This window comes from Miscanthus floridulus, chromosome 2 (assembly GCF_019320115.1).
Source record: "Miscanthus floridulus cultivar M001 chromosome 2, ASM1932011v1, whole genome shotgun sequence".
NCBI classification, from domain to species: Eukaryota; Viridiplantae; Streptophyta; class Magnoliopsida; order Poales; family Poaceae; genus Miscanthus; species Miscanthus floridulus.
Window position 1 is genome coordinate 56,912,652 of NC_089581.1, and position 9,134 is coordinate 56,921,785.

The 9,134-nt window shown below is 48.9% G+C and overlaps 1 pseudogene; it reads right to left on the reverse strand.

Moving 5' to 3' along the window:
- Positions 1-7,818: 7,818 nt before the first annotated feature.
- LOC136536586 (putative ripening-related protein 6) lies at positions 7,819-9,134 on the reverse strand (annotated as a pseudogene).

Below are 9,134 nucleotides of genomic sequence, written 5' to 3' on the forward strand. Positions count from 1 at the left end.
GCTGGGAAGCTTAGTGTCCCAGATTCCCAGCTTTGCCGAGTGTCATGGTCATGACACTCGGCAAAGAAGTGAAAAAATTTAATTTTTTTTTGTTTTTAGTCTTCCATCGTTACAAACAAGATATACATCATATATATATATATATATATATAACACAACTATATATCACACAAATATATATATATAATACAAATGTATATCACAATCCACCACAAACACAAACATAGCATACAAGTATCACAATCTCGACACCCAAGTCCAAAGTCCAAACACACAAGCATAGTTCACAGAGTTTACAAGTGCATTATATCACAACGGCTGCCATTTGAAGCTCACGGCGACGGTCCGGGTTGGAATGGCCCAAAGTGCAATCCCGGCGACCCTCCGAGGTGGTTCGACGCTGCCCCCGATTGATGCTGCACAAAATAGAAGAGATTGCACGTGAGCGACAAGAGAAGAGATAAATATGCAAGATAAATATCCGCCACTACCACCACATCACCGCCATCACCAACACTTCACCACCAACACTTCACCACCACCACCACCACACCACCACCACCACCACATCACCATCATGACCACCACCATGAGCACCACAACACCGTGACCACCACCACCAACACCACACCACCACCACCATGACCACCACACCACCACCACTAGGCTTCTCTAGGTTTCACTAGGTTTCAGCATAGAAAGTAAAACTTCGTACTTATACTCACCGGGGTAGAATCAGGACGTTGTGGAGGTGGATCTAGAGCAAGCAGCGTCTGTGGGATCGCCTAACCTTGTTGCTGGCCAATTTGCTGCATGAACTTGATCATCTTGGCCATCTGCCGCTAATCTTGCTCCCGCTGGGTCTCCAAAGCCTGTAGCCTTTGCCGCTCGACCTCCCGCTCGGCCTGCAGTTCCTGCACCTGGGCCTGCAGCATTTGACCCCAATGTTTCAATAATGCATAGGTAAGGTATGTAAAAGTCAAAGAATGATGAATGAAACAGGAATGCTTACCTGGAGTGCCGACACCGCGGTCGGCCGTTGGCGTATGGGCACGCTTCAGCTCGTGCTCGATGCTCGGAGCTGGTGGAGAGGAGGAGTAGAGGCCGTGTCGAGGACGCTGTTGCCAATCCAGAACCGCCCATGCTTCTTGCCTTGCCCCACCCTCATCATGAGCTGAGGATCAAGGCGCTCCTCGGTTCTCGGATCGTAGCCCGGCCCATGGACTAACCTTGCCGCCTCCGTGTACGCAGAGAGGCGGGTGTGGACGCTGGAGTTGGTGTACGCCTCAACCGAGGCATTTGGGTCATACTCGATGTCGGCCATCGCCTTGTCCATGTGAGCCAGAGCATATGCCTTGAGTTGACCAACTAGCTGGCCACCGTGTGCATCCGACTACGAGAAAGACAACAACATGTGGTTAGAAATGATGCAGAATTGAGCGCGGCTAGATTAGAGCAATGGTGGAGACTTACATATGCCTTTGCATATTTGCTGAGGCTGCGGCTGCCCTGATGGTGAGGTACACCTAGCATCTGCAAACGCCTGTCGCGGGCCTCCTCGTGCTTCTTCTGCCAGTCCCCGTCCAACCAGGTGTCCACAATATATTCCCAGCAATCGGGTGGGTGGCGCACCAGCTTGGAATCGCCTACAGGACATCAAGTAGATGACATATTAGAAGATCAAATTAGGCATACTTAATCTCAAAAGAAATGAATATTCATGTTTTGTATTTACCTATATGTACTGCTCCCTTGTCAGCGTCATCCGTCTTGCCTCCTCTTTGTTGACACGCCTGAGTAGGAACTTGGCGTTGTAGTCTATGTGGGCCTAGATGCGAGACTCGTAGTGCAAGTCCGTGACACGCCTTTTATAGGAAGCGTAAGCTACCTGATACGCACTTTCCTCCTGTCCCTCCTGGATTCTGAAGAAGTCCTGCATAAAGACACGAGGTATCCATTATTTTATTTCAAGAATGTCCAATGAATGCGAGGAATTGAGGAATGTAGTGCAAGATAGACTTACCCACAACTCCCTAATCACCCGATCTGCCTTGTTTCTACAGTGGATGCCATTATGATCTGGAGCATCCTGCACGAGGGCATAGTGGTCGAATGTCTAGGCCAGCTCCCAATCCTGATCTCCTTTCCTAACCAGGCCAGAGAAGTGTTCCTTGCACAGAAGTCACAGGATGCCATTCACATTGCGTGCCGGGGCCGCCTGGTCCACAAGCACCCAGTTCCTGCACAAGTGGTCCACAATAGTTATTACTTGTTATTATGATTTTTCAATATATCAAATGAAGAACATATGAAGTTACTTACTTATCGTCCTCGGGTGCAATCAGTGGGCGCCTCTCAACAGGTATCGGTCGCTTCGGGAGCTTTGCAGGACCTCGCTGGTAGGGCTTCAACGTACTAGAGGAGTGGAACCCCCTACTATCGCTGCCTCCTCGTCCTCCATCGCTAGAACCGCCTCCTCGTCCTCCGTCCGTGGACCCCCGTCCCCGTCCACCGTGTGCTGAAGGTCGTCATCATGCATAGGGTTGCGTGAGGAGTTGCGCCCGTGGTCAGTCAACAGCTCCCGCCTAGGCCTGCCTCTCGGCCTCCTCGGCCTCTCTGACGCCTCCGCCTCCTCAGCCGCCGCCATGTCCCTCCGGTTGGCGTAAACCGAGGGGCAGCTCCTCCTAGTGGGCCCCATCACCTACAATTAAAAAGAGTAAACCAGTAAGTACAGATAAACGAGACGTACTTAGTAAGAGATGCAAAATTAAGAAAATGTAATTACAAAATAACATAGTATTACAAGTATTTCTAATATTCTTCATGATCGGGATTATCTGGACGATAGGTATCGTCATCACTATCAAGATTATCCAAATCCTCAACAGCCTCATCCTCATCGTTGTCATTGCCTAGTCGTAGTTCGTCAAGCATTTCCAAGTCCTTCGGATCATGCACCTCATTTGCAACGTCCTCGTTAAAAACCCATTCCTCGTCTACTTCCATTTCGATCTCTTCGGTTAAGTCTATCTCAAGCATCCCTGGTAGCCCCTCTTCTTGTTGATAGAACTCTCCGTCATGCGTGTTTGGGTTCAAGTTGTAATCATCAGGGTTTGGGCGAGGTAATCTACCGTGTGGTGATACCTTGTGCACAATATACCAACCCTGAAGATGTGGGTCGGTTTTGCAAGCATATGGACAATAATAAACTTATGTGGCTTGTTGAGCCACAATATAGACATCTTCTCCTGGATAGAAGAAATCCTGTCGAGTTTTGACTATCCCAAGTTGATGGCACTTTCTCGATACTACAGGATCAAACCACTGGCATTTGAATATGATAGGATTAAGTGCTTTGGAACCACGATAGTCAAGCTCGTATATTTCTTCAACTGTCCCATAATACTCCTCCTAATCAGTGCCCGGCGTAAATACTCCGGTATTCGTGGTCCTTGGATTGGGACGACTCTGCTCGTACCTTGTTGTGTGGAAGCGATATCCATTCACGTCATAAGCGTTAAATGACAAGACCTTATAGTCAAAGCCATTGGCCACCTGTCGCAATTCAGCACTTATAGACACATCCCTTTGGCACTGCAAGTTCAAGCAGGAGAGAAATGAAATCAGGCAACTTGGAACGTCAAACTTAGTAAGAGCTAAGTTGGCCGATACCTTTTTTGGAACCATGTAATGAAATCAGGCGAACCATGTTGAAGAAGGGTCTCTCGTTCATGGTCAGAAGGTGGCCTTGAATGATGCTAGGATTCATCAAAAAATTCTCTACACCGACAAGGAACAATGTTGTTGGATGTACAAAAGTTACGGAGTATGTAACAAGTTCGTTAAGAACTTACCCCAGATACGTTTCCACTTCGTCAAGGTTGGTCAACACGTAGAGCATGATCTTGCGCCACTCTTCATAGCTCAAGGTCTTTGTGGTCGCTCCACATGCTCTCCCGCGTGGCCCTTTGAAAAGGCTAAGGGTCGATTCATTTTCGTCCTCGTTGTACCGAGCGGGTGGATTATGCACGCTAGGAAGGTTCTCATTATAGTATGTTGTTGTGAAGTTTGACACCTCCTCATGAATGAATGCATCAGCAATGGAAGCCTCAATCCTACCTTTGTTTCCACATTTCCTATGAATAGTCTCTCGATTGGATAGCACCAACGGTTCTGCACAGCCCCCCCATTCGTGCCTCGGACAGGAGGTGCAAAATTAAATGCTACATCGACAAGAAAAAGCCAGGTGGAAAGATCTTCTCCAACTTACAGAGCAACAGAGGTGCCGCTTTTTCCAACTCCTCAACCACTTTCACAGATACCTCCTTGGCACAAAGCTGGCGGAAGAAAAAGCTCAACTCTGCCAGCACCTTCCAGACATTCTCAGGGACGTAGCCTCGAACCATCGATGGAAGAAGCCGCTCAATCCATATGTGCTAGTCATGACTCTTCATCCCTAAGACTCGGCCAGTCTCTGGGTTCGCTCCCCTCCTCAAATTCGCTGCATACCCATCCGGGAACTTTAATGTCTGCATCCATTGTATCACATGTGGATCACATGTGGAGATGTCTGGGTTTTAGGCATCATACGTCACAACTTGCTCGGAAACTTCTAAATTTTTTACCACAGCCTCTACATGCGATGACACGACACCTCGACAAGTTTCGTGATGTTCGGACTTCGTTTGCATTTTATATAATTAAAAAACACTTTTTTAACAAGTTGGTAGTCATGTTTCGTGAAACAGATGTTCGAAATTTCACGAATATCCCTGCACACGGCCTCAAAATACACTCAAAAACATGAATATCATTTTTTGAATCACTAAATTCTAATATTTCATGCACCTGCAGTTCAAATTTAGTTTTTCGAGAAAAATTCAAGTAAACATAAAAAATTAAAAAAATATACCAAAAAGTCATAGAAAAGTTCCAAATTGGAACATGTGCTTCAAGGTAATGTATAAATGCCACAGAAAAAAATTGAAAACAAAAATAAAAAAAAATAAAAATACTTTGCCGAGTGTCGGAATTGGCACTCGGCAAAGGATCCTCTTTGCCGAGTGTCAGGCTTGCAGCACTCGGCAAAGACAGCACGTTTGCCGAGTGCTAACGGCCAGCACTCGGCAAAGGATGACGGAGGGGCCACCGGCGTCGGCTGAGGTATTTTGCCGAGGGTTATTCTTTGTCAAGTGTCTGACACTCGGCAAATAGGACGTTTGCCGAGTGTCCCTCTTTGCCGAGTGTTTGACACTCGGCAAAGACGGCCTTTGCCGAGGGCCGGATTTGCCGAGTGCGGCACTCGGCAAACTGCCTCTTTGCCGAGTGCCCGTGTTTCGACACTCGGCAAAGCGCCGAGCACTCAGCAAAGAGCGCGTCTCCCGTAGTGTATATCGTATTTCATCAAAAAAGAAGGTATATCGTACACTTGGAGAAGCATATTAAAGGGATTGACATTTTGAAAGAGGGGATAGTTTTGAGAATCGGGGATGGTGAGGGGATAGACACGTGGAAAGACCCCTGGTTACCAAAAGATCATACTCAACGGCCGATTACTCCCGAGGGACCAACATTTTGCGCCAGGTTTTAGAACTCTAGACCCGATCACTGGGGACTGGGATATTCAACTGATCCGGGATATTTTCTGTGATGATGATGCGAAGGTGATTCTGGCCATCTCTCTTACTTCGGAGCAGGAGAACACGCGGACCTGGCACTATGACCAGCGGGGCCTATTTTCAGTCCGAAGTGCATACAAGGTTTGTAGAAGGCTCAATGCTAACAGGCAGCGTCGGAACAGTGGCACTTCTAGTTCGGGCTCGGCCAACAAGCAGGATGACTTGTGGAGCTCTCTTTGGAAGGTGGAAATTCCCAATAAAGTTAAGAACGCTTCTTATGAAGGGTAGCTCACAATAGCCATCCTTTGAGGGCAAACCTTGCATACAGAGGTATGGATGTTGAAAGCCACTGTGTGGTGTGCAGCAATGAGATTGAGGATGGCGGCCACCTTTTATTTCAAATGCCCAGCAGTTCATCATTTCTGGGCCGAACTGGGAGCAGAAGAGCATATTAGGGAGCGGCTAGCAAAAATTGATTGTGCAAGTGATGCAGTTTCCCATTAGCTGCGTTGAGGTGTGCGTGTGGGGAAGATGAGAATCCCTAGTGGATCCACTTCCTACTTATATTCCGTTCTTGTTGATTGCCGATCGTGCAACGCCCGAGTAATGGAATTCTATTTCCGCCTAAAAAAAGTTCTGAACGCCATATTTGACTACCCGTCAAACAAACTGTGACGAACACACGCCACTGACTAAACAAACCAACGTTTTCAATCTGGGACTACAGACAGCTCTAACGGAATGAAGTTGCAATACAAGTACCGCTTGCAACTGTAGTATTTTATTCTGTCACTCTAGGACGAAGGCCCTCCCTAAAAGTTTACTCACTGTCCCATCAAATATTTGACACATGCATGAATTATTAAATATAGACTAGAAAAATAACTAATTGCACAGTTTGCGACTAATTTGCGAGACGAATATTTTAAGCCTAATTAGTTCATGATTTGACAATGTGGTGCTACTGTAACACATATTCTAATGATGGATTAATTAGGCTTAATAATTTAGTTACGTCGTCGTCCGCACAGCAGGGTGCGTGACACACTGACACAACACAAACACAGACACAACCGCCACTACCGGAATGCCCAGGTTTACCGTGTATCCACGGCATACGGTGAAGTCTAAAAAACACTCGGCAAAGTCTTTGCTGAGTGTTACACTCGGTAAACAGCACTCGGCATACACAGTGTCGGCAAAGGTTTCTTTGCCAAGCTTTGCCGAGTGCTAAAACCGACACTCGACAAAAAAAAATTCAAAAAATATATAAAAAATGCCGCCCACCCCGCACGCGGCTCGGCCGCGCCGCTGCCACCATGCCGCTCGCTGCCACCAGGACGCCACCACGCCGCTGCAACACCACGCCCGCGACCACGCCCGCCACCACCACGTCCGCCCTCTCCCACCGGATCCGGCCTCCGGCCACCGGGATCCGCCCTCTCCCGCTGGGATCCGGCCTCCGGCGCGCGCGCGAGAGAGAGCTGCACCGTCCGCTGGAGAGAGCCGCACTGCCCGCCGGAGAGAGAAATGAGGGAGAGAAGAGCTGCAGGGCTCTCGCCATCGAGAGAAGTGAGGGAGAGAAGAGAGAGACGCACGAGTGACGGCACCGGGAGGGAGGGTGGAGAGGGAGAGGGAGGGGCAGGGGGGACGGCGGGAGAGGGAGGGAGGGGAGGGGGCCGCGCCGGGAGAGCGAGGGGAGGGGGCGGCGGCAGGAGAGGGCGGCGGCGCCGGGAGAGGGAGGGGAGGGTGGGAGGGAGGGGGCGGCGGCCGGGAGCTTTTATAACATGCCGAGTTTGTCGAGTGTCGAATCAAGGACACTCGACAAAGATAGCTTTGCCGAGTGTCAGATCACGGCACTCGGCAAAATGAAGTTGTTTGCCGAGTGCCACAGATTTACACTCGGCAAAATGAAGTTCTTTGCCGAGTGTTTACCTTTGTCGAGTGTTTTTTTCCTCTTTTGCCGAGTGCAGAACTTTGCCGAGTGTTTATGCGCTCGGCAAATAGTTTGCCGAGTGTTTTTGTGTTAGCACTCGACAAATAGCTTATTTGCCGAGTGTCCGATAGAATACACTCGGCAAAGAACTTGGCACTCGGCAAACCTACAGTTCCGGTAGTGAGCAAATTCCCGCGGCACGCGTGGCACACACACATCCTTGACCGGCTTTGCCAGCCGACGATGGCCATGCATCGATTTCGATTAGGCGTCGGACCAGGTGACAGGAACCTCGCCGATGTTGGTATCGAGCCCGAGCGTGTCCCAGACAGCCTGGGACGTGCTGATCATGTTGTCCTTGCACCCGCTGTCGGAGTCGCACTCGTCCCAGACCCTGGCTACCACGGTGCGCACGGTCTGCGTGCTCGTGATGCGGATCAGCTTGCAGCACCGGCTCCCGCCCGCGTACCACGCCGTGGACAGCGCCGTGATCGGGTCCCCGTTCTAGTGGTAGTTCCCGTCGCACGCCGCGGGGCCACTACCCCCGTCCCCGGGGTTTTCGAACGAGGTCACCATCATCACCGCAGGCGTACCACCGTTGGGCGACACGGCCAGGGACGAGCAGCGGTGGGCGGGGTCTGAGTTCCCGCACGGGTCCGGGTCATGGTGGTGCCGGGCCACGGCACACCACGACGCCTGCAGAAGAAGGACGGCGACGGCCAGGAAGGCAAGCTTAAGGTCTGTTTGCTTGAACTTATCAGCCGTATCTTTTTAGCAAAATAATAATATTTTTCTCTTATAACAAATCAGCATCAACATCAGCAGCCAGCCAAACAGAGCTTTGGTGCTCGCCATTATTGCTGTGCGCCCCTGCGCTGCTTTTGGCTGGCTTACTAGATTTAGCTAGCCGTGCGTGCACTTGCTTCAGCTATGAGCATTGAGCGGTTTAAATAAGTAGGCGCGTGCGGCAGGCCAGGGATAGTTTGCAAGTATCAAATCGCACCTCTTGTTTGACAACTGCGATATGAATCCAGCATCTTCAAGAGTACTCAATGTTTTCCTCCCAAAACCATAGAGTTTTACGAGTCCTAAAAAATATTGAAAGGAATAAAAAAGGTCATCTCCAAGAGTTTCTAGTAATCCACTCCTAAAATATATAAGACAATTTTACATCAGAAATCATATACTATTTCTAAATTATCCTAACCAATTTTATATATTCTTTCTCTCTTGTTCATTTGCATCAGGAACCATTTCATACTCTTTATTTTTTTCACGCCCTTACACATTTAGATTGGCTGACAAACACGCGCGGGGAGAGAAGATATGTCTGACTGGGAAGCGCATAACTTTACGTGGAAAATGTGATTTTTTTTCAAGTTCTAAAAGATTAAGAGGATGGATTAGAAGTTGTTGGGAAGATATTTTTTCTCATCTTGCTAAAAACCAAGAATTAGGAAGGGACTCACGGAACTTTTGGAGATGCTCTTGGAGAAGTGCGATACTCTTCCGGTACACTCGATAGCCGATACCAGGACAACTATTGTTGGAACTGGCATGACGGCAGCACTGATGTCCAT